Source organism: Gouania willdenowi, chromosome 3 (assembly GCF_900634775.1).
Source record: "Gouania willdenowi chromosome 3, fGouWil2.1, whole genome shotgun sequence".
NCBI lineage: Eukaryota > Metazoa > Chordata > Actinopteri > Blenniiformes > Gobiesocidae > Gouania > Gouania willdenowi.
In genome coordinates, this window is record NC_041046.1 from 17,769,799 (window position 1) to 17,795,455 (window position 25,657).

The 25,657-nt window shown below is 37.8% G+C and overlaps 1 protein-coding gene across 1 annotated transcript in view; it reads left to right on the top strand.

Annotated features, from left to right (window-relative positions):
• cd276 (CD276 molecule) overlaps positions 1 to 24,254 on the top strand; it is a 146,239-nt gene extending 121,985 nt beyond the window's left edge. The window contains exon 8 of the mRNA XM_028443147.1: positions 22,178 to 24,254. The gene's annotated coding sequence lies outside the window, so the exon portion shown is untranslated. The remainder of the gene's footprint in view (positions 1 to 22,177) is intronic.
• The last annotated feature ends 1,403 nt before the right edge of the window (positions 24,255 to 25,657 follow it).

A 25,657-nucleotide genomic window follows, 5' to 3' on the forward strand; every position in this document is an offset into this window, starting at 1 on the left:
CTGCTCGGCCGTGGGGAGATGGCCTGGGGCTCCTTGGCCCCCATTCTTTCTGCTGTCCTGGCTGCATCTGCGGGCCCGGGGCAGTTCCTGGGTTTGCGGTAGAGGTTTTTTGCACATATACTGGTATACGATGCACTGGCACGCCTTGGGATGTGGGATAAAACTCATACTGGGCTTAACTTTAGACACTTTAATCCCAAATACCTGCTTTAGGTACTACCACTCACTCATTTCCCCCTGTTCACAGCCACCACCATTATAGCTAAGCTTCACACTTGTCACTATACTGGGTTGATTACACAACATAATAAGCACATAATGTTCTACAACTTCACATCTCACTCTCACTGTAAAACAATCTATTCTTCCCCACCCTTTCTATTTCCTACCTTGAGTCTCTCCTCCCTGCTCCCTTTCCCCTCCCCCTCCACTTAGGTGTAACACTGCTCTCCCTTTTTATATCCTCCCTATAATAAAATATTTCTTACCCTTCCTTAGGGAGGGCTGGTGATGGTCACAATTAAGCAATAAAATAAATCAATGTATTTTATTGCAATAACAAAACATGCATTGCTGTCTCATAATAATTGCACTTCTTGTAGTGTTGACCTTTGACAGCATGTGCAGACGAGAAAAAAAAAAAAAAAAAGAAACTGTGAGCTACTTCTGACTGAGTAATCCAAAGGGCTCCCAGTTTGATACACACAGAAATATCACTACAATTTGCCAGTTTCACTTTAATTAGAAGGAAAGATAATGTAAGACTTTGCATCTACTTATAAAGTTAGGGAATGTGTTTCAACATGCAACACTTTCTCTTTAATTTATGCCATTGTTTCATTTTATAAAACTCCACTTACTTTTTTTAAAAATTATATTTATTTATTTAATTTTTAATAAAAAACAAAAATCTAAATGCCAAATCCTATCTGCGATACTTGAACAATTGTCTCAATGTTTCAGTGAAAATAAACATTTAAGGATAGATAATTTATAACAAAAACATATCAAATGCAGCAGTATTAACTCTACTAAGGTTTGAAGCCCAGCAAAACCTCAGATGGTCCATGTGAGCTACCTGGGGCCCGCAGGCACCATATTGGTGACCTCTGATCTAAAGTATACAAGGTGTGCCCAGAGGTAAACTATCATTATTCTCACGTGACCCAATGAGCACCTCTCATACGTTTCAGTGATGTCCCATATCAGCTGGCCACTCAGAGAGACGTGGTGTTTGGTCCTCATGGGACCACCTATAGCAGTGGTTCACAACCTTTTTTGGGGCGTGACCCCATTTTGATATCACACATTTTGCTTTTTTAAACTAGATTTATATTTGAAGAAGTGAAAGTATAGAATACAGTTGATTGATATTGTGTGTGGTGTTTTCAATTTGAAAAAGAAGAAGAATTTTCAAAAAATACAAAATTATTATTTAATGAATTTAATTGTCACATTTTTATACTGTATTTGAGGAAGAGAAAGTATAGAATACAGTTGTTTGAGACTGTGTGTGGTCTTTTCATTTGAAAAAAATATAAAATAATTCAAAAAAAATTGAAAACAACATTTTAATTAGATTTGTTTTGTAATATTTTACTAGACATTTCAGGCGACCCCATTTGAATACAGTGTGACCCCATATGGGGTCATGACCCACTTTTTTGACTCCCTTTTTTTCAAATACATTTTGTACGACCTCAGCACAACCTCACAGGAGAGGAACAGAATCAGGAGATGGGTGGATAACATGCTGATTTATTTAAATTTAATCAGAAAGTGGAAACATGTCCATTTTTTTTTAAAGCCCTATTAATAATAAAGCTTTCTAATTGAAAAACAGTTTACAAATGTCTGAAGATCAAATAAAATGACACCTTTTGAATCAGTAACTATTTCCTACAAAATGTCATCATCATCATCATCATCATCATCATCCTCCTCATCATTCTGCTTCCGACTTTTCCTTTATTTCAAAAACAGTGAAGTTTTCCTTCTTCCTTCCTGGTTCAGCCTGTGATTAGCTGTTTATTTCGCTCCTCTCTGCTATTAGGATGCTAATTAAAAGCTGGATAACTGAAGTTTTAGGAAGCTGTTTCTGTTATTCAGAGTAGGGTTTTTTTCGACGAAGCTTCATATTTTCACCAATTGTTTTTGGTCGCGTATGCACACCACAGCTAAAAATGTTAGAATATACACTTATTGCCCAGGGTTACGAAGAAAAGGAAAAAAGTGTGTACCATTAGGACTTTGTGTATGTGAGCATATTGGTGTAATGATTACATTAGACCTGACTCTCGTTTTCTCGCAGAGCAGCGGAACATTCTGGTCACCGCCTCCCTGGCTGCTAATAAGTTAACCTGACAGGCTAGCCAGCAACACAGCATCTAAGGGAAACATCGCAGTGGGAACACTCGTCCATATAGGTTAAAGCAAACCTTGAGATGGGATAAGCCGAGACACATTGCACACATTGGATGAGTGCGCTAGGACACGTTTTGTTCATGCAAGGCAGAAATGTATGGGTCAGCTAACAGTACAGCGGTACTAGTAGGACTCCCTGTGAAGGGTTGCAAAACCAATGTGGCATCAGAATCACACTCCAACTCCCATCAGTGTGAGTCTTGAAAAAACAGGTTTTTCCTTTAGCAGTGGCTGCCTTAAGGCATGTTACCTACAGAGTTATATTTTACACTTGAAAAATTGTTAAAAAATCATTTTTATATGTTACGTATGTTTTCCAAGTGATAAGTCGAGGTTTAACGCAGATGTTTTCTCACAGTCAGTGGGACATAATGGGTGTGTAAGACTCTGTGGTGCCCTATAATCCCTTAAGACATCTGAATGTTGTCTGTTTGTAGATTTAAACCATGTAAACCCTCCTTTTTGCTGTAGCTTTCACTAAGAATTTGTTCATTGTTCACCCAGTGTTATAACTTAGTGCAGAACGTTGTTCGCCTGTAAAGTTCAGAGTATATTTCCCTGTCACTTGAAAAGTAACTGTGTGTTTGTCACATGGAAAAGTGCGGTTTTCCCTTAAAACAACGTATAACGTCAGACTGCTGCATGTTTGGCTACATTAGCTAAGTTTGTAATGCTCTGTGTGCCAGGTCCAAGTGCAGCAGCTGTGGTACGACACGTTTTAATGCTGACTAGAGCTGGAGTTTCGACAATTTTGGACCAGAGGGTCCTTAGGGAGAGGACTTCTAGAGTACTCAACCATGCTGAGAGCTTTGAATCTTTAAGCTATTTTAAGAAAGCTCCAACTCTATGGTAATAACTAGGGATGCACCGAAATAAAAATTTGTGGCCGAAGCCGAATGAAATATAAACGCTTGGCCGAATACCGAATATCAAATGCGACTGTTAAGTTTTTCACTTTTTTTTTTTTAAGAGTGCATAAATAGCCTAGAATACATTTTTAGACATGTTTTTTAAAGAAAATAAATGTTTATTGAATATTCTGACATTTTTAAAATAATCCAGTAGCCTTTGCTTTTCAAAAAAAGCACAACAAATTTATTTATATTAGGCCTTCAAACAAGATAAAACATAGATTCCAAAAAAAAAAAACTAAATTGCATTAAAGTGGATAAACCCACAACAAATGATGTATTGTCCTTTTTGGCACAAGTCTGCTTAGCCACAGTAGATAAACTAATAATGTTAAACCGAAGGCTCAAGTAAATCTCAATAAGTGTGTGCTTGTAACATCATACCCTTCTACTGTACAGGCACACAACATATTTCAGAACAGAGCAGATTTGTCATTAACAGCACTTCGGCTTCAAAATAAAAAGACAGACAAAAACGTTAACAACTGTGCCTGTATGTCAAGCCCCAAATAAAATGCTTAAGGAATCTGTGCTTCGGACACCGAAGAACTGCACCATTGCGTCACGCGCTACTATTCGGCCTTGCTTTTAACTCACTGACTACACCGAAGGCCGAATGTGGCTTTTTTTGCAGTATTCGGCTGAATATATTTGGTTACCGAATATTCGGTGCATCTCTAGTAAAAAGGAAACTTAAACCGTGATTAAATCAAATAAATTTCCTTTTTGTGTGTTAGAAAATTGATTGAAAATTGAACACTTGATTTGAAGGGGTATACTTATGGCTGACATTACGCTGTCATTATTATGACATGACACCGTTTATTAGCATGGATAAAGTGTCATGAGGGCTGTCATTAAGTGTTGTTCGTTACCCTAACCCCAGAGGTGAAAGTAATGGATTACAAGTACCTATAAAAGCAACTCAAATACTGTAATTGAGTTGCTTTTATGGCTACTTGTACTTTTTTGTGTATATTTCTGAATTCCTAATTTTACTTGTACTTAAGTACGTTTTAAAAGAAGTAAAGTACAATAATTACATTTCTACACCCAGAGTAAATTATTATTTTATGTTCTAAAATGATCAATGGACATTGTAAAGCTACAGAAAATGGAATGACCAGACAACAATCAAATACATCACATATTATTCCCTGCCACAAAGTGTGATGGAGGATATAGGTTTGAGCCCCATCCGTCTGTCTGTCTGAGTTAAGGGAACAATTAAGATAGGATAACCAAATTTGGTGCGTGGCTTCAGGGTATCAATACCTTGATGGAGTTCGAAAATGAGATGCGCGCAATTATTTTTTTCCGGAGTTACTGCCCTTGTTCTATTTTTTGGACTCTGTTCGAGGTATGGGGGACAGCTTTTCTTAGAAACCCATTAAGATAGTTTGTAATTTTATATTCTGATGTGATATTTTCTCATGTATACATCTAAGTTCTTAGATTTAAGACATTTTGTAAAAAGTTGTGAGTTATAATGACAACCAATCTGGCGGGGGATGTTGATGATTCTGTTTTCTTGTTTTATACAGATTCCTTTGTGGAAAATAAATTAAGTTCCAATTGTGCAAGGGAACCGTGGCAAGATTTATTACCAACATAAATGTGTGGGCTGAAAGTAACTAGTCATTTTTGCTTTGAGCACTATTTAATTGAGCAACTTCTTACTTGTACTTTAGTATTTTATGTATGACTTACTTGTACTTGTACTTGAGTACAATTTCAATCAGGTAACAGTACTTCTACTTGAATAGAATATATTGGTACTCTTTACACCTCTGCCTAACCCTAATACTGTGTTACCCTAAATCCTAACCCAAACAATGCCAACATACTGTAGCTCCAAATGTGTCATAATGTAGCGAACGACACGTAATGACAGCCTTCATGACACCTTATTCATGCTAATGACAGGTGTCATGTCATAATAATGACTGCGTGATGTCAGCCTTATGTATAAAATTTGTCGTGTTACTGAAAATTCACCTGCAACAAACACTATCTTTCTTTTCAAGTTACTGCTACAAGACAACAATGAATCAAGGAGTAAATATCTGGCTGTCAAAACAAGCAGGCCCAGCCATGATACAATATGAGGATCTCGTATTGTACACATTATTTTATCCTTTGCTAAAGACGCTCAGAGTATTGCTGTCTGAGCCATAAACAGGATGAATGCTTAGCTTTACGACCTTCTAAAAGGCAAATCTGATGCAGTTTGCCGGGTTCCTAAATTCAACAGCATTGCCCTGCACATGCGTTCTCTGCCGACGCACTCTTACTTCAGTAACCTGCAGTGTGGTGCACTGTCAATACTTCTTATTACAACATTGAACAGTTACAGCTTGTTTTTATTGCGTCCTCATTGGTCTTTCCTATAAAGCTGCAGCATGCAGAATGAGTAAAAGATAATGGAAGGTGCAAAAAGTAATTTCCTGTAAGTAGCCTAAATAAAGTCTGGCCAGTAGGAGTCAAAGAGCAGACATTTGTCATGACTGTAGTATCCACTGACCTTCACCAAGACTGTTATTGCAAGGTAATATCCTGCAAGCCCTGGAAACATCCCGCTGCTGAATCATCTTGAATTAATTATTTTAATATTTGTGTGGCAGTTTTGTGCTATTGATCAACACATTTATGCAGAGTGCAGCGTATCTTACTTATAAAAGCCAGGCTTTGCATATAATTAAATCATTTTGTTTTCTCAAACCTTTGCCCGATCAATGTGTTCATTTTTGAATTATGTTTATCAACTCTTAGTTTTTTATTTCATTAAAAATAGCAAAAAAACACAGGTGACAGGAAATATCTCCAACACATCTAAGATTTCATGGTTTTTGTGTGATATTTGCTGCAATTTGTGCTTAGTATTATTACCCCTGCCAAGGATTAATTGTTTGTTTGTTTGTTTGTCTGTCTGTTAGCAGGATTATGTCAAAAGTATGTGGTCATACCAGCCTGTCATTGGTCAATCTCGCCAGATCTCAGAAGATAAGCAAGGCTGGGCCTAGTTAGTAGTTGGATGGGACGTCACTGAGAATACCAGGTGCCATAGTGAGGGGGCAGTCACTGTATTGGTATCTGGCATTAGCTATGTTTCCATTACCCTTGGAAATGGGCAAAATCTAAAAGTGCAATAAAAGCTGGTAATGGAAACTCCCCGAGTTTTGAAAAAACACTGAAATATTGCTAAAATGTTTTGACGCTTTCATAAGGAGGAATTTCAGACGTTTTGATATTGAAATGTGTCGCAAAAGCGATATGGAAACACCTTTTCCACAAATACATGTCACAGAACGTGATGTACCTGGTCACATGACCACTTCTCTCAGAGAAAACATGGCGTGGTACGTTTAAACAGAAGAGCAGACTGGCACATTTCTTAGCATTATACTTTAAATTATTACTGCCACATTAGATGTAAACAACGTTTAATGGAAACACATTCAAAGCGCAATTATACTTTGTCGACATTTAGAAATATCACTTTTGTTTTGTGAAAATTTGTAATGGAGGCCCAGCTACAGTGTCCTTAGACAAGATACTTCATCCACATTGCCTCGTATGAATATGTATTATTATTATTATTATTATTATTATTATTAGGAAAGAAACTTGGGGGCAAAAACTCCAAATCTATGTTATAGATAAAGACGTACTTTATCTATAACACAGACATGTAGCACAAGTATTAAACTCTTAAAGTATCTCTGGACTTTCAGATACAAGTCAATTTGAGTGAAATCTCCTCCCTCATTCAGGATTAGCTCAGCAAATGTACTGATCAAACAGTAAAATCTAGTCATAAGTTATACCCTAAATGACCCATTAGTCAGTCTCTGCAAAAGTAGAACCGCTTCAGTTTTATTCCTCCTGTTATGTCAGCAAATTAAAAGATTCTCAGTGATCACTGGGTCACTAATATGTCCTAATTATGCTGGTTTCAGTAAAATATGGATAGAAAAAGCTGAATAGGAGTGCATTGTTCGACACCCATTTTAATTAATGTATCACATCACAAGGCCAACTTATTCAACATAAATTGCAGCTCGAGCCCTTGGCTTATAATTGTCAATGATTTTTCTTTGTATTCCTTTTGTAAGGTGAGAGATTATTATGCGGAACCTGGGTCTACCCTAAGATAGCTGCAAATTAGGGACAGGGAAATTCTCAACAGCATTCATGAAGGGAATAAAGTAAAAGTCAGTGAAATTAGGAGCTGCTGGAGGATCCCTGTCATGAGGGCTTTTAATGAATTCCAATGAGAGCACAGATTACTTTAAAGAGACGACCTACAGGCACAATTATTGCTACATAAAACTCCTTATGCGTCTAATTTTAGCGGAGTTGTAAAAAATTGATTTGATTCACTTCAATCTCTGATTGTCATGTTTAGAATATGGCCCATTCTTTAATTCAGTGGTCGTCAGACTTGACTAGACATGATGTTAAAGCTCCTGTGCATTAATGATAGAATAAAAATTCAAAAAAGGAGACAGAAAGGGGTTAAATTATTTAACTTAAACATGGGCTGAAGTTTAAAGACATAACAGTGTGTGCCTAATTGTATCTGGATGTTGAAGAAAAGGTATTCATTCTCTGCTTTTTTGTCTTTTCGATATGAAAGCCCAAAGGGCAAACAGAGCCCATGCAGAGAGCCACTCTGAGGAGTCCTCTACGCATTATGCTTGTGGCACTTGAAGCCCAGCGGATGCTGATGTTGTCATACAGGACACTTACATTTTTGTCTCCGAGGAGCTGTGGGGTGTCGCAAAGTAGAGTTTGTCTCAAGATCTCAGTATCCCAGATCTCTGTATTATTAATGTTTTGTCCGGGTCATTTATCAGCATTTTTATACCTCAGAGCCTCATTCTACACCACATCTACTGTGATGGAACGGGTGGCTACAATGATGGCCTCTGTGGAGAACCAGTAACTGAATATAGTATCTTATATTGATATCACAGTGGTGTGGAATAGACAAGTGTGATCTCTAGATGCTGTACCTGGGCTAACATCCATCTACATTGGCTCGGTTATGGGCAAAATAGAATACAAGGAAGGAAACTGCCAGGAGAGCTTTCCTATTTTAGCTTTATAATAGTTTTTATCAGGAGATTAAATTACTAAAATGTATGTATGTTGGGGAAGGACTCCATCAGCAACTTAATCAGTGATCAATGATAGCTAATAGCAACCCAGTCTCACTCCGACTCGTCACATATTGACGATCCAGGGACGACCCTTTAGCGTCAGTATTCGACGCACTGGGTACCCCCTTGGCGTTCATTTTCAACGCTGAGGGTCTGTAAGCTGCTTTTCACCGCAACTTCTCAAAATAAGACTTCTAACCATAACCCTAACCAGAGCTTATGGGTACATTTTCCACTAGAAATGTAATAAAAAAAATTAATTGTAAAGCCACAATTTGTCCTAAAATAAGGCAATTTGCCTTATGTGACTCCAAAGGTACGTACCCTCCCGAATGTTGATATGTGATTAGTTGGGAGTGAGAATGTGTTGCTAATAGAGGTAAGGCGAAAAAATTTACAATACGATACAAAAGACGATATTGGACTCACGATAACAATACGATGCAATAGTTTTGGAAATGGAATAAAGACAAAAAAACTGCAGTAGGAAAAATAACCACTGTTGGTAACACTTCACTTGAAGTTTTATACATAAGGCTGACATTACGCTGTCATTAGCATGAATGAGGTGTCGTGAAGGCTGTCAATAAGTATTGTTCGCTAAATTATGACACCTCTGGAGCTATGTTGGCTTTTTTTGGGTTAGGTGGAGGGATCTAGTGGGGTTCGGTAGAGTTAGGGTTACGATAATGAAGGACACTTAATGACAGCCTTCATGACACTTTATTCATGCTAATGACAAGTGTTATGTCTTAATAATTTATATGTGATTATAGAATCTCTCCCGGTCCTGGTCAAACTGCCCGAGCAGGCCAGATACCATTGTACACTGATAACATTTGCCAAGGTCTCTTCTCAGAGACTCTGTCATTGTTATGCTTAGCGCTATCAGCAGCATACAAAACAGAGCACAGAACAACTACAGATTCATTGGGACGCACACACACATGGAAACCTCTGAATCCCAGACCGGTCTGCCTCAAAAACCCTTTGACTAAATAAACCCTGTGTCCACATCTGACCAGTAAACCCTACAACTTGACTCCATCTCATTCCATTCAAAACTGCCACAAACACAATACACAAATTGCAGTGGGAAAAATTACCATTGTTGGTAACACTTTACTTGAAGTTTTATACATACAGTAAGCAGAGTCGGCGCCAGGCAGCATTAACTGGGGGGCATTAAGAAAACTGCGGGGGGCACAAAAACACTCCGTTCCGAGTAGCATCCCCCCCGGAAAAATTGAAAAAACGGGTTTTTCTGTTTTAAAATTCAATCTGGTTCTGTTTGTGTGATATTTGGATATTTAAGGGAAACTAGGACGACAGCTTCATGTTTTAATCTCTCCACACAGAACGACCGACAGACGGACTTTTAGTCATTTGATAAAAATGATCTTGTATCATGTTGTCCGCCTCACACTGATGGCGGAGGTGTAATTTGTGTGTCGATGACGTTTCGTTGAAGAGTTATTGATGTTGGAAGTCTGAATCTGTGATTATCTGCCAACTTTACCTAACAGTGTTATGGTCCAAATAGTATCCAGATAAACTGGTGACTTTTTCTCTCCGTCGGGACAAAAGAACCAACACATAAGTCACATTACTGGTGAATTGAAATGTTATTGTTCATAAATAAATCAAAACCAAAGAATGGATGTTACGTAAAACATGCACCTGTGTGGTGTAATAAATCGGTGTAATAAATCTACTGGTGCGTCTCATTTCATATGATCAACTTTAGAAATATACTGGAAAAAGTACCAATAACAATAACTAAATTACAGTAACGTGAGTACTTGGTACTTTCACAATTGAAAATTGAAACCAAATGTCATCATCATGACATTCTTTAAAAAATACAGCCCACACAGCCCATATATTCTACTTTTTTATATTGTGATATATTATCGTCCGATCTTTAGTAGCTAATGACTGAGGCAGGAGCTTTGGCCTGTTTGTCTGAGAGCCTCTTCTCTTCTATTTTCTTTTTTTTCTCAGAATGGCACAGGAACTTCCATTGAACCCAATAGCCTCTGGCCTTAAGTAATTAAGATGAGTTGCTCATATTGCAAATGGCAGATTGCATATAGGATCAGTTTGTGTGTTAAAAAAATAAAGTCTGATAAATCATTTTAAGTGGTGCATAAATGTACCACAGTTGACCCTTCATGCATGTGTGTCATAGTGGGTCTATAAGAGCTACTTGTTCCATACTTGCCTATTCACTAGGCGGGGGCCAACCAATCACAAGCAGACAATAGCACACACTTAATAGTGTCAGTTTAAACGAGGGACACATGTGATTTAATTGTAGGTCTTATATCTGTTTAGCAGCAAATCTCCAGTGGCCACTGCCATCCATTATAATAGCACAAGCAAAACAATTGTGCAATAATCAGTTATTAGTTGATCATCTTTAATAGTCAATAATAGTAAAGGTCACATGCAAGAAGATTTAAATCAAGCTGCACATGTGACCTTTAAGCAGAGCCAACGCAGCTCGACTGTGATGCTAATAGCCTATTGTTGGTGCCATGGTTTACTTTGTGTCTGTGCTCACCTGGCCATGGCCCTTTTCACAGCAGATTAGCATCACTAAATGACTTCCACTCAAGGTGCTGACTGTCAGATTCTCTGCATGCCTATTACTGATGCAAGGATGACATCAGGCTGACCCGACAGTGACAGCCACAAGCAGCACATATTGTGCTTGCAGTTGGTCCGTCTCATTCTCTTTGGTATGATAGCTCATGAATGCCCAGGAGAACCTCTTTGGTGCACACATTCAGACTGCCTGAAATATGAGAAAGTGGGTTTATATAGGACAAACATTTCAAACTCGGGGGAAGTGAAAGGTTGGAACCACAGTACCATAACGGTTGACCAGTTTTGTTTTTTAATGTAAAGCCCAACATTCCATGCCCAGTTTTGGAATGACGTGCTTAATTTTTCATAGTTACCAAAAGTTATCAATTTTCCAGTCCAGTATGATATGCACATTACAGTAATACACATGGCTATTTAACTACTAAAAGTAGTCTTAACCTTTTATCTGCATGGAGAGGCCTAAAATGGTGGTGAGGGGGTCTGTGTATATATCGGTAATCAGGGCCGGCCTTGCCGCCAGGCAACACAGGCGGCCGCTTAGGGAGCCATCTGCTGGAGGTGCGCAAAACTGCACCCCCCATAAAGAAAAGAATAATAGTGATCATTTAAAAAGGTATAATAAATGTGAAACACTCACTTTACAATTACCGTACGTGTCTTTTCTTAATCAAATATATTTAGAGCGAGAGAGACAGAAAGACAAGTTAAAAGCATCATAAAAACAAGAGAATATTTAAAACAGAAACACCAAGAATGCATGGGAGGTGAAAAATTTAGAAACCCCAACATATCAGTTTAATGTTAGCAAGGCTGTTGCCTGCAATGTAACTAATTATCCATATAATTTAATGTATACCATTTACAATTATCCAGATGCAATGAGAAGGTTTTTGCAGCCACAACATTGCATAGCCTTTTTGAATATGTAGTAATTCTTGTTCTATTCTATATAATTCTATTGTGTTGTTTGCACATTGTGTTCTTTGGTTTTGAGATTCTTGTTCCTCACCAAATGACCTAAAAATTACCAAATTACCTGTCGGTAATGGTTAATATCGGAAATCCAAAATTGTTTGCTTTATAAATTCATATAGTATTTTTGACTAGCTTTTCCTGCTCAATAAGGAAAACAGTTTTTTCTAATTAGCAACAAAGCACTATAATAATTAACCACCTCACTTAACAGGCGATAACATGTTGAGTTAGCCTTTGTCCACAGCAGGTGATAGTGAGCATTTAGCATTAGCATTAGTAGACTTTAAATGAGTGGAGTTGCACCTGAGTACCGAGAACAATTGTTTTTCCAAGCAACAGCCCAAATTACACATGGCTTGAACCTATCAAAAACTGGTATCCTGTATGAAGCGTACATTGCCCTGTGTGCTTATTTACTTGTATAGAAAAGGTGTTTAGAGTAAATGATTAAAATAATGAATACTCCTTCACACAGAATAGGTCCCCACTGTGAAAAGGAAATGCAAAATATCTTGCTTAGTGATGAGGGCCGTCATAAATATGCAGAGGGTGTTGCGTGTACTCAAATAGAGGGAGATTAAACATGCATGTTAAGTGGTTTGATGCCTTTTTTTATTGTAGATACGAGATTCAAGTAGATACTCTGATTAAAAAAAAGTAGCAGCATCAAATACAAAGACCAAATCAACCAAAATCAAGTAGTCAGAGGAGATGCTGTTAAAAAACCACCTGATAACAATGACAGGAACATGGAACATGGAAATTATTTTTGTGCCTTTGAACAGAAACGCTGTCGGTTTTCTATCGTGTGAACCTGATTAACGATGCTTTACTGAATATATCATACATTCACACGTGATTGTTTTCTCAATAGCTTGTGATGTTATAGTGTTTCCTCCTTTGCTTTTTTTAAAAAGTTTAGTGACGATCTGTGTCACTACCATACATTACTATCAAGTGGGACGAAGGATTTAGAAGTAATTGCAAAAACAAAAAAAAAGAATTGGACCCATTAGCAGAGCGTGTAGGAGGCAGGGAGGAAGGAGTGGATTCCCAAATGTCACCATCATGACATTCTTCATAAAAATATATTCTTATCTGTGCATAAACGTTGCATGAGAGGCTTTTAATGCATCAAACTAGAACAGTCTTCACAGCCCAGATTTAAGAGACGGACAACTCATTTTATCGGCATGTTCACATTTTATGGCAGCAGTTGAGATATGTGGACATTGACTATGTCTCCTGTAGATGAAAAGACACGCTCGGTTAGGATAGAGGTAGCAGAGATGGAAATATACGCTTAAAAATAAAAATAAAATAAAAAAAAAATATATATATATACAGTATATCTATATATATATATATATAGATACAGTATATATAATATTTTTTTAGCAATTTTGGAGTTTAAAACCTGTACACCACTATCACACAAATGAAGAGGAATTAAAAGGTCATTTATCTAAGGCATATGTAAATGGCTTTACTGTAAATATGTTTTCCATGGTGCAATTATGATAACACAAACACACAAAACGCAACAATTAGAATGGGGTGCATGGCACTTCTATGCAGATTGTAACAGAGAAACTAACAGGGTGTGAAGAGTACTATATATTCTACTCAAGTAGAAGTACTGTAACTTGATTGAAATTGTACTCAAGTACAAGTACACGTAAGTCATACATAAAATACTCAAGTACAAGTAGCTGAATGGAATAGTATTCAAAGTAAAAGTTTCTAGTTACTTTCACCCATCTTGCCACGGTTCCCTTGTACACAGTAAACATCTCATGTATGAACTTAAAAAGGAAGAGACCAAATAATGTTTGTTTTTCCATAATAAAAAATCAAAGGTTTGTCAAAATGTACAATAACCTAGATTCAATGCTGTTTTGGTGCAGTGCATTAGGTTTAATGTGGTTGGTCGGCTATGATGTGATTGTTGTCTGGTCATTACATTTTTTTTTTGTTGTTTCACAGTGTCCGTTGATCAGTAACGGTTGGGTGTAGAAATGTAACCAATTACTTATTTTAAAACGTACTTAAGTACTAGTAAAAGTACTGATTTAGATATACGCTCAAAAAAGTACAAGTACTCATAAAAGCAACTCAATTACAGTAATGAGAATACTTGTAATCCATTACTTTTACCTCTAAATCAAAATGAAACTAAACCATTGTGTTGCAACATTTGCACATGCAGCATTTGATTCTAATGGACACAGCAACATTTGCCTTCTAATCATCAATCTGACTTTTTTTTCTATATAAAATGCTAGTGATGAAGATGTCATGAAGCATTGACATTAATATTTAACAGTCAGCTTCATCTCATACATCACAGTGAATAAAAATCCCTGTTATCAGTGCCATTGCCCCACTCCTCACACCCACAATTGGCTCAAATGTACAGTGTAATGAAGCTGAATGTAAACTGAATGTAAACATGCCACAGTCTTTCAGCCGCTATCTGCTCTGCTAGCACAGCTCATAAGGTGACGGTAACCTTCACACTGCATCGAGGAACAAATCAATCACCTCATAGGTGGGAGAGTTTTGGCATGTCATCCAGTGTGACTCGAAATAAACACCCAGAATAACATACAGTGAACCTTGGTGTAATGGGCGAAATGATTGGTTGTAGTGAAGGCTCAGTGTAAGATGAGCACGTGGAGAAATCACCACTGTTTCTGCTGCTGCTGCTGCCTTTGTGCCCAGTTTGTCGTCCCTTTGTAGCTTCCCTTAGGAGTATCTTCAAATGATACTTTAGATTGAAGTGAAGTATCAAGATTAATGCACTTGCACGTCTCATCCAGTCTCATGAGGAAGAAAAGTCTTATAATTAACACCAAAGGGGCTGCGGGCTGTTTTCAGGGTAATGTTCCTCAGCTGCAGGGAAAAGAGCTGATAAAGGTGTATGGTTTTTAGAGCATGATGCATGCTGCTGCTTTGGAACAGTGTGGTAACAGAATGACCTGTCAGACATCTCACCCTGCTTTATTGTTATTGGAATAAAGTGGAAAGGCTTGTGCATCATTCCCAGGGATCATCGTAGTATCCAGTGACCTGTGTGGATCATTACTCGGCTCAACTTTCTTTTTTCAAATCCCCGTGCAGTTCCTTTCTTGTCGAATGAAATCATCTGATGTCTTTTTCTATCTGTGTCCTCCTGATACAAAGTGAGTGGATCGATTTCTCTGTCATTGATGTTAAGCATGTCGCCACAGCAGCTGTAGGTTTCCTTAGTGTTGGATTACGCTGCAAAATATGTCAAAACCAAGAGCCCGTAAGCTCTGTGCAGGGTTGGGGTCAATTACAATTTTTCAGTTAAGATTACGTTTTCAATTACCCATGTTCAATTACAATTCCATGACGTTTACAGTTACCAGCATTTTTTTCCAATTTTGAGTGAATTAGAATTAGTTGTGTTACAAATAACCTAATAAAAGTTAACCTTCCTCCTGTGTGAGCGTTCTGTTAAAGGGATCCTCCACTGTTTTTACAAATGTGTCCTAAAACCTTTGAAATGTCCTTATTAGAAGATCTATGCCTAACAAAACACATCATTTTGCACCATATTCGCTTTATCAACTTTTAAAACTGGGACTACTTTACCCTGTGCGCCACCATGTTGAAATGACATCATTGATGACGTGATTAGCCCCTTTTAGTCCATTGAGTTCTATGAAGCATTCAGGATGATTTAGCAGCTTTTTCAGTCAAAAATGACAACTTGTGCTGCTTTGGGTCGCTTTCAAAATCAACTTTCGCTTTCAGTAAAAATTAAAAAAGTTGATGTAAACCTCTTTTGTTTACTGAAATTTGATAAACAAAATCAGTGAGCCAAAAAACTTAGTGACCGCAGGGGGCGACAGTTCCAACGTTGCTGTTTTAAGTGGCATGAAGAAGAGCAGAGCAGCTCTGGTTGCATGTAAATAAAGACAACCAGGATCAAACTGCTGCTCAGAGCAGCAGTTTGATCCTGGTTGTCTGTGGTTTACATTGACTTTTTTTTAACTTTCACTGATTTTTAGAGCGAAAGGGGCGATTGGCATCATCAATGACGTCATTTCAACATGGCGGCGCACAGGGTAAAATAGTCCCAGTTTTAAAAGTTAATAAAACGAATACAGTATAGTGAAAATAATGCATTTTGTTAGGCATAAATCTTCTAATAAGGACATTTCAAAGGTTTTAGGCCACATTTGTAATAACAGTGGAGGATATCTATCATCTAATTTCTTTCCTATCTATTGGTTACATTGTTAGGCTTCCTAATTAATGAAAATCTAGGTTTTAATATTTTTTGGTGTGGACATCGGAGCCTTTTCTTGTGTCGGTATACCCCTAGATTTATTTATTTTTAAATGTTAAGAAGTGAGGAGAGCTTGATTTGAAACATATTTTAATAACTGTTAACTACACATGTGTAGAACTGTACATAGAACTGTAACATGGTTCCCCAGTTTTGCGTTAAGTTCTAATTAACAATTTTTATAGAATTTTCACAATTACAATTACAAAGTCAATTATCTAAACTCAGTTACAATTTAATTACGATGATGACAGCAGCAGATTTTTTAAAAGTACAATTACAATCATAATTATGCCGTAATTGTAATTAAATATGAATTACGCAATTATAATTATAATTGACCCCAACTCTAAACTAATTTGCGCACCATCCAAAGAAAACGTGGCCATTTGGTGAGTTTTCCTGACTGTCCACTGGTGTATTTGGGTTATTTCAGACCAGACGTCGGTGAGTCATGATTCAGTGAAAAGATTCAACTCTTGAACCCGTATCTTTGAGGAACTGAGCAGCTGTGTTTGTTGCTGCTGTAGATTAGAACGGTGAGATCATCCGAGATGCTGCTGTAAACAAACCGCTCAGAGTTTTTGTTTTGCCATGCTGGAATGGAAAGGCTACATTTTCATTCTGTATATTTTTATAGTATATTTTGGAAATCTTTATGATGTTTGCTTTTGTAAAATATATGAATTCTTTAAATCAGTGTTTACCAATAAAAAGAACAGACAAACAACAACAAAATACACAAAATGACATCAAAAACACACACGCTAAAAGAGAAAAACACTTGATATTACCAGCTACACACAAAATTACAACAAAGACATACTAAATGAGAGAAAAATACGCAAGATCACTACAAAATACACCAAAATAAAAGATAAAAAAAGAAACAACCAACAACACACACACTGACAGGGAATAATTGACATTATACCCACACACACACACACACACACACACACACACACACACACACACACCCACACACACACACACACACAAAAACAGCACACAAAATAAGAGAGAAATATACTGAATAATAAAAAAGATACAAAATATAGAAATAAATGTATTCAAGAGGCACTAAATACTGTTTCATTCACTTATTCACTGAATGAGATTCTTCAAAATGTGTGTTATCACTCATTCATTCCATCATTATTCTCTATTGTTGTTTTTTCACAAAATTATGAGCAAAATGTTGTAATCTGACAAAGGAGGGGGGGGGAACTTGGATTCAGGAGTAAGAGAAAGAGGGTAGTTGAGCCAAAAAAGTTAGAGAACCCCTGGGTTAACACATGTAGCGGCTGAGGCTAAGCATTTTTAAAAGGTAAAGCAGCACCAACAGCCTATCGTAGCTACACATGGTTGTTTTTGCATCAGCAGTCATTATTTCTACATTTGTTTATTTACTGTGGATCCCCATTAGCACAGTCAAGCTGACGCTATTCTTCCTGGGGTCCAATAGAAATTGTTTTGTTAAAATACAGAAAAAGTATCTTCTTCCAATACAATCGTTTACGTCATCAAAACAGAAATCAGTTCATTATACTAGTATTAAGTTATCTAAAAATCTTAAAACATTATCCCAATACAAATTCATCAAATGCAAACTCCATTTCATTTCTATTTTCAACCATAATACAATACTTATACATTCTCAAATCTCTGCTATTTTTATAGTTCAGATAGGTTCCTTAATGACACAAATAGAACCCTTTCATACATGTATGTATAGAAGGAACAGTTTTAATAATATTTTAAATACCTTTACGTTTTCCACCTGTAATATTTCATTTGGCAGTGTGTTCCATGCATGAGTCGCCCTATAGGTGAACGTTAGTTGTAGGCATTTCCATTTGGCTTTTGGTAGAATAAACTTCCGTGCAGAGGCATGCCTTGTACTATAGTTGTGTTCGTCACTGCTACATGGCAGGTTTTTATTTGTGGACATTTATATTGTACAATATTTTTAAAGAATGAGAGTAATGAATACAGTAACCTGTCTTGCACAGATAACCACTTCAATCTGTTTAACATGAGTTTAGAGCTGTTTCCGTACTCACAGCCCAAAGCTCTATTTTGTATGACCTGTACTTTTTGTAAAATGATTGCATTCTATACATTGAAACGACTGTTTATGGTTAGCACTTGGAAAAGTGCAGATTTGTTTTTGAATGTCTTCAGCTTTTTTTTGTCTACATTACAATGTTTACACCCAGATAAAAGCGCCAATCAAGATTTTATGTAGCCCACAAAATGATAGAGTATTTTTAAGATAAATCTGGCGCTATCATCATTGTGATTGGGACAGGTATTTATTGTTTGTCTATAACCCAGCTTTATCTTAAATACTGGACCTTTTAATGAGGGAAATCTTCTGTGAAAGAATTTCCAACAAAACCCTTTTTGAGAAAATTACTCATAATTAAAATTGTCTTGGCAAACGCACTAAGAAAAGCGTTAATAGCATCTTCTCTCTTACAACCATATTATTACTGCTGTTGAAAGGCATTCCACACTCTGTCATTAAGGACTTCCAGGATCTTATTTTTCTCGTTGGCGTGTCGGTATCTGCCAATATGTAAATTTATCATTTACAGCAGCTCTGCAAATCTGCTTTGAGTGGTTCACATTAGACTTCATAATTATACATCCTCGTGCAGAAGAATTGTTGTTATGTTTGATCATGTGGTAATGATTCGTGGGATGTCACTGAGGTTTCGTCGCTTCCTGGTTATTCTTGTCCAAGGTTATTCACTGTTATTGACTTTCATAGTGTTGGACCTGCTGTTTGTCTTCGATAGCTTCCCTGATGCTGCAGTTGTTTGTGAGTGGTGCTGAAAATATTCAATATCAAATATTAAATGATTCCGAATATACCGAGGACTAGATTAAATATGACACTTAGAATTCAATGTAAATGAGGAGCAAAATGGGCACTGTTTACAACGCTTCATTATACGCGCAGCAGTATTCTTCACATGAACACTCCACCGCAGCCGACAGAATTAGTGTGCAATCTCGTGTACCTACTGGTAATGAATCTGTCTATCAGCTGGTGTCTCAGGTGTTAGAGCAGGAGGACGGCCCAGTCCAACCGGGGCTGCTTTGGATTCCCTCCAGTAAATAGAAGCTGTTTGTTCCACACTCAGGTCAGATTTGACTTGTCCACTGCCAGTTTGTGAATGATTTCACTACAGCTGCTCATACAGTAGAAGGCGATGTCTTTCATTTCACCTCCGACCCCTGGAGTCGAGGTAGATATAAATCTGATTAATCTTAAAAAAGTAGAATTGTTTTGTGTTGGCTTCATTCACTTGATAGATGAGTAAAGGGAAGGTTGGAAGCACTTTTGAATGTTTTTTTTTAAATGCGTTCATCCTTTAGAGCAGTGGTTCTTAAACTTTTTGTGCCCAAGGTACACCAACGGACAAGTAAAAATCTGAAGGCACACCTATTGTGCAAAATAGCCTTTATAATACGTGTTACCACTCATATAATCATGTACAATATCTGTAAGTGTGCATATTTATTTACGAAAGCCAAATAAAATGTGACAGACAACTATATTACTCATAAAATATATATTAACAACGTATTTAAAAAAAAAAAAAAAGCATTAATGCCAACCATTTGCAAATTCCACTCAGGGATTAAGTTTTGATCAACTGAATTTAAATTCACTAATTTAAATTGACCTGATGACATCATTCCATACCATAATGATTAAACAACAACAAATAGATGGTTTCGTACACAGCAACAATCAACTTTATCCACAGATGTTGTGTAGCACAGATGAGATGTTAACACACAGTGACTCAAAGCTGCTCATGTTCTCATGGAGCAGCGCTGCACGAAAAACGACCGGAGCTTCACAGACACAGTAAAGTGGTGGCTCTAAAGACAGTTACGACCACATGACGTCGAGTCATTTTCATTGATTTTGAATGTAATGTAGTCGCCAGAGTTGTCTGGACGTCCAAAAAAGACGTCTTCTAGACATCCCAAGAAGACATCATAAAAATGATGACCCAGGTTGGAATCAAACCACTGACTGTTTTCAAATGCGCTTCCTTTCTGTTGCACCACCATAGAATTCACATTGTGACACACACCAAACGGTCATTAAGTATATATTCAGTCATATTTCAGTTTGATCTTTTTAAGAAATAATGTAAATGTCGAGCCTTAAATGTGTATTTCTTTAAATTGACATTTCCCCTTTAGATTTGTCACAGGTTTGCATCCAGGGAACTTTACATTAGACGTCAGTAGGTGTTTTAATGCAGATCAAACGTTCTGATTGCTCTGCATACAGAGTCTTTTCCTAAATGCTCTGCATTCACAATGTCATAAAGAAAACTACAGTTTGTAGAAAAAAAAGCGTAAAGCAGCACATTAGTAACGATGTGAGCCACGTCTGTAGTGTGTGATATATATAAATGTTATATATTAATGTGTGATCAGAGAAGAGTGTCAAGGTAAATTAAAGTGTACCTTGAGAAGCGGTGTTCAGGTGGGTGGAGCCAGATAGAAACCCCAGGTTTCTTAGACAAAACCTTCCATTGAGCAGGTTCAGTTCATGCAGAATGTTACCATGGTGACATACTCATAGTAGAACTTAACATACGCCCTGATGACTTTGCACTTCTAACCATGGCAGAGGTTTGTGCTCTCTGAGTGCTCTTGTTTTCTACATTTGTATTCATTTTTGCATTTTTTTATTGTCGTCATTTTGGAATTTTTTATCTCATTTTGTGTTTTTGTCGTCAATTTGTATATTTTCATTATTACTTTGCATATTTTACTTATTGTGTGTATTTTTGTTGTTATTTTGTATATATATTTTTATCTCATTACCTCCACCAAAAACCCACTAATGGAAAGATATCCCAGATATATTTATTCAGCTTTGTAGTACAGGTGTTCAATGATGCCGTATTGATCAAAGATTCTGTTTTAAATGTTTAAATGTTCTAATGCTTATTTTAATGCATTTGCTCCACTGTACCATTGCTTATTTATAATGTATATTGCATAATGTTAATATGCAAAGGCAATAAAATAACAGTGATAAATAACTGTTTGCTACTGTTGAAAAACATCTTTTTGAATGAAAGCATAAATTCAACATTCCTGTGTTGTCATTGAGTGTTTTCTGTGAGCTTCTCATCAGGAAGTAAATGAGATGATCCGCGCTGCTTGGCAAGTGAGTCGTCTTCATTTAAAGGAAGCCGTTTGCACGCAGACACAGCTGAGTGCTTTGAATAATGTATCTAAAAACTGAAGCTCACAGCATATAGCTGCTATATTGCCTTTAAAAGCTTCAAGTAGGCGAGCGTCATGTGTGACATAATTAAATTCCACCCGGGTTTCAAAGTGCCTAATGATGCACGGAGAACAATTTCTTTGGCAGTGTTGGCGTCTGGGTGGTCCGTAGGGGTGAGGAGTGAGGGGAAGTTCACAAGGACACAGGGAGGAAGACAGTAAAGGGGAAGAAGGCTGGCTGGCTTTAAAGGTGTTGGTAACACGCTCCCATGCTCCCATATAGCACTGCCAATGCTTCCATTAACAAAGGGCATCATATCCTGAGAATACTGTTAGATGTAAACCATAAATCTTTCCACCAATTTCTTGAGGCACTGGGTTTTATTTTGAGCATCGCGATGAACTAGAGGTGCTTCTTTTTTCCCCCATTGAGTTAATCAACACTCACACTGCACCTGATTGTATTTGTGCGATGTTTTCTGTCTTTCTCACAGGACCCGGAGCCGGGTGAGAGAGAGAGAGAGAGAGAGAGAGGAGCGAAGGTAAAGAGCAGGAAGAGGAGATGAGTCTGGCGGGTAATCCTGCTCCACCTATCCATCAACCTAGAGACTATTTCCATGGTCCCCTACAGAATGTCAAAACCTGGCTGAGCGGAAGATGAGTCCATCATCCTTTATCCAAGACTTTCCCTCCAGTTCCCATCAGAACACATAAACATATCATGTGCCATTATTTCCCTTTTGACCTTTTGCCACCCCTTTTTTTTCTTTCTTTTTTTTTTCGTTTTCCTCCTCAATCATTGAGTGATGACGGGCAGCAGCAGCACCAAGTGAAGGCAGCTGAGCGAGTTGCATCACTTGTCAATACCCAGGAAAGCAGCAGCAGCATCAGCAGCAGCAGCATCAGCAGCAGCAGCAGCAGCAGCAGCAGCAGCAGCAGCATCAGCAGCAGCAGCATGGCTTTGAAAACAACAGGATGTGACAGGACCGTCTCTCTGTCACTGACATCACTCTTTACAGGCTGTGATGATGCATGTGGCAGAGAGAGCCTGTCCAATAGGATGTGATGGAAGAGATGACCCCGCCCCGGCAGTTGTTCCCCCCCGTCCCTTTTGCCGGTGCGCTCGGCTCCTCTCATTTATTCCAGCGCTTGCTAATTAGCGTGTGTCGCCGGAGCATCCGTCAGCTCGTGCTGTTCTTCTGTTCTCTGTAATTTGAGGAGTTGAAGGCCAGCTAAGCTCCAACAAACTGCAAATGGTGCATGGGATACACCCTGATTCTCTGGCTGACCTCACGGCCTCACACGTTAGAAATGGTTTTTAATGAACGTTGACGATCTCAGCCTCTGTCTACAGATGATGTTGAATGTGTGAATTATTTTCCCTGCTATAGTCAGCATGAGTTTTATGTTAACAGCCATATCTCATAAGGGCCTTATTTGGGGAGATACCTCTCCCCATGGTAGAGCACAGCACAACTGTATCGATTTCAAAGTATGATATATAAGAAGTAAGAAAATGATTGTTGTGGTCTCCGGAATTGGTGGCAGGGACGTTTTCGAACGCATTTTAGTGATGTACCCTGAGGAAGATTTTTAGCGATTTATCGAAAACACATATTTGTCAAATACATTTACTTCAAAACATTTGTTCATGTCAAATTTGGTACCCAAATGTTCACTATGATGAGGCACATCTTCAACAAAACAATTTGGATCACTTCTAAATCTATTTTGGCCATCAGATGACAAAAAGTGACAAAATAACAGACAAAACTATTTTGACTTTGGGAATCATTTTGTGCAAGATTGTCAATATACACAGTAGAGTATTATATAAGGTCTTAAAATCATCCCAGTCCATTCCCCAAGCTCATAAATTAATACTTTTGTCAAAAAGAAACAATTATTGTGTGAATATAGTCCTCTAACATTACCCCCTAATTTTCTGACAAAATCACAAAAAAACTAAAATTTGTCAAAATATGGAATGGACTGGGATGGTTTTAAGATCTTGAAAAATGTATGTATGTCGTGTATGTTGACGGTGTTATGGACAATCTTGCACAACATTAATTGTGAGACTTTTAATTTGTCACTTTTTTGTCATCTGATGGCCAAAATACATTTCAAAGGGGCTCAAATTGTTTTGTTGAAGATGTGTCTCATCAGTGTAGACATTTTGATATCAAATATGATGTAAAAAAAACGTTTTCAAATAGATTTATTTGATAATTATGTGTTTTCGATAAATTACCAGGGTACAACACTAAATTACGCTCAAAAACACCCCTTCCACCAATTCCAGAAACCACAAGAATTGTTTTCTTACTTTTAATATATCATACTTTGAAAAATTACAGTTGTGTTTTGTTCTACCTTGGGGAGTGGGATTTTTTTCTAGTGCTGGCCACAGACCCATTTACCCACAACCCCCTCCCTCCCCCCTCCCCCACCCACTACTTCTACCATTTTTCAAGTAAATAAATGTTTTGTGTGTTCCTGTGCGATTGCCAAAGACATTTTTGGGAGATTACCCTCAGTGCTTATTTACATTAAAGTGACATGATGAAAGTGATTGGTCATTTATAATGACATGTTCTCTTCCTGCAGCCACCTCGTGTGCATTCAGGCTGAACAAAGCCCAGTTTATTACCAATTTCTTCTCTTCACCCGCAGGATAAACCGTTGCTGCTCAAACTCAAGCTTCCCAATTTTTCCATTAGTTTATTTATCCGTCGATTACACAATTCCACACACTGAGTGAAATCGGAATTATTGTCAAAAGCAACACAAATATTTAATTTGCATGCAGATGAACGCTGACATGTCGAATCACTGACAGTTAGACACAGTCCTATTTCAGGGCTAATCCCTCCATGTTTGCAGAATGCTCAGTCATCCCCAACACTTTACTTGTTTTGAAAAATGGATTTTCTCTGTGATTGTTTATTGCTGTCAAGTGCAAAATAGCTACCTTGCATCAAGTCTGACTTGTGGAAGTGCAACGATACCTCATCAGATACACTCCGATGCACACACATGAACATGCACACATGCTCCGCCTTGAGCTGGCTCAGTTATTTGATCAAACCTCAGCTTTTGCTGGAATGTAGAAATCTCTCTGTACAGTAGCCCTTGACCTTGCTGTGTTTCCTCATGGCTCAGAAACCAGCCTGAAATTCAATTACAGATTAGTGGCTCCAAGCCCAAAAGGGGGTTTATTTGGTTGCCCTTTCTCTCTTCTCATATTCTCATTCTAGATTCTAGATTATTTTAGATTCTAGAATCTATAATAAGGATTAAACTTTTTTTAAAGGGCCCATGTTAAGCTAAATGGACATTTCTGTGCTTTAAACATCATAAAAGTGCTATTAGGGCTTCATACACATGCCCAATGTATTTTTTTCATTGATTCCCTCAATCGTTAGTTAGAGGGTGATTTGCTCCTTTCTTACTGCAGGGCGAGTCCAAACACCTCGCTCCAATTTGATGACGCGTTCCCACTTTGATGACAAATTTGATGCGGCACTGAGCTGGAGAAGCTCTCTGCCATGATTGACAGACACGCCCACGAAGGTGAGCATTTCAGCGTCCTTCGCGCAGTGCTATGTACGTAATTTCTACAGTCTATTTATGTACCCGTGAATGCCCCGCCCCCACGCTCTGTCTCGTGTTTATGAAGCAACATGAGCTCGGCTACGGAGTGGGTGGGAGGAGGGCGGACCGTCCTCTGGCCCTACATTGGAGGAGGAAGTCGGTGTCCCATCTATAGACACGCCCACTCATGTATATGCATAAGTAGGCCACAAATCAGCCTGTTTGTGTAGAGTTTCTCAGAAAGTGACTTTTCAGAGGCTAAAACTCTGGAAAACAGGTGAGTTTGGGAAAATAAACCTCAAATACTATGTTTTTGGGGTTCTTAGAACAAATGTAGATTAGTGAAAAATAACATAATATGGGACCTCTAAGGAAGA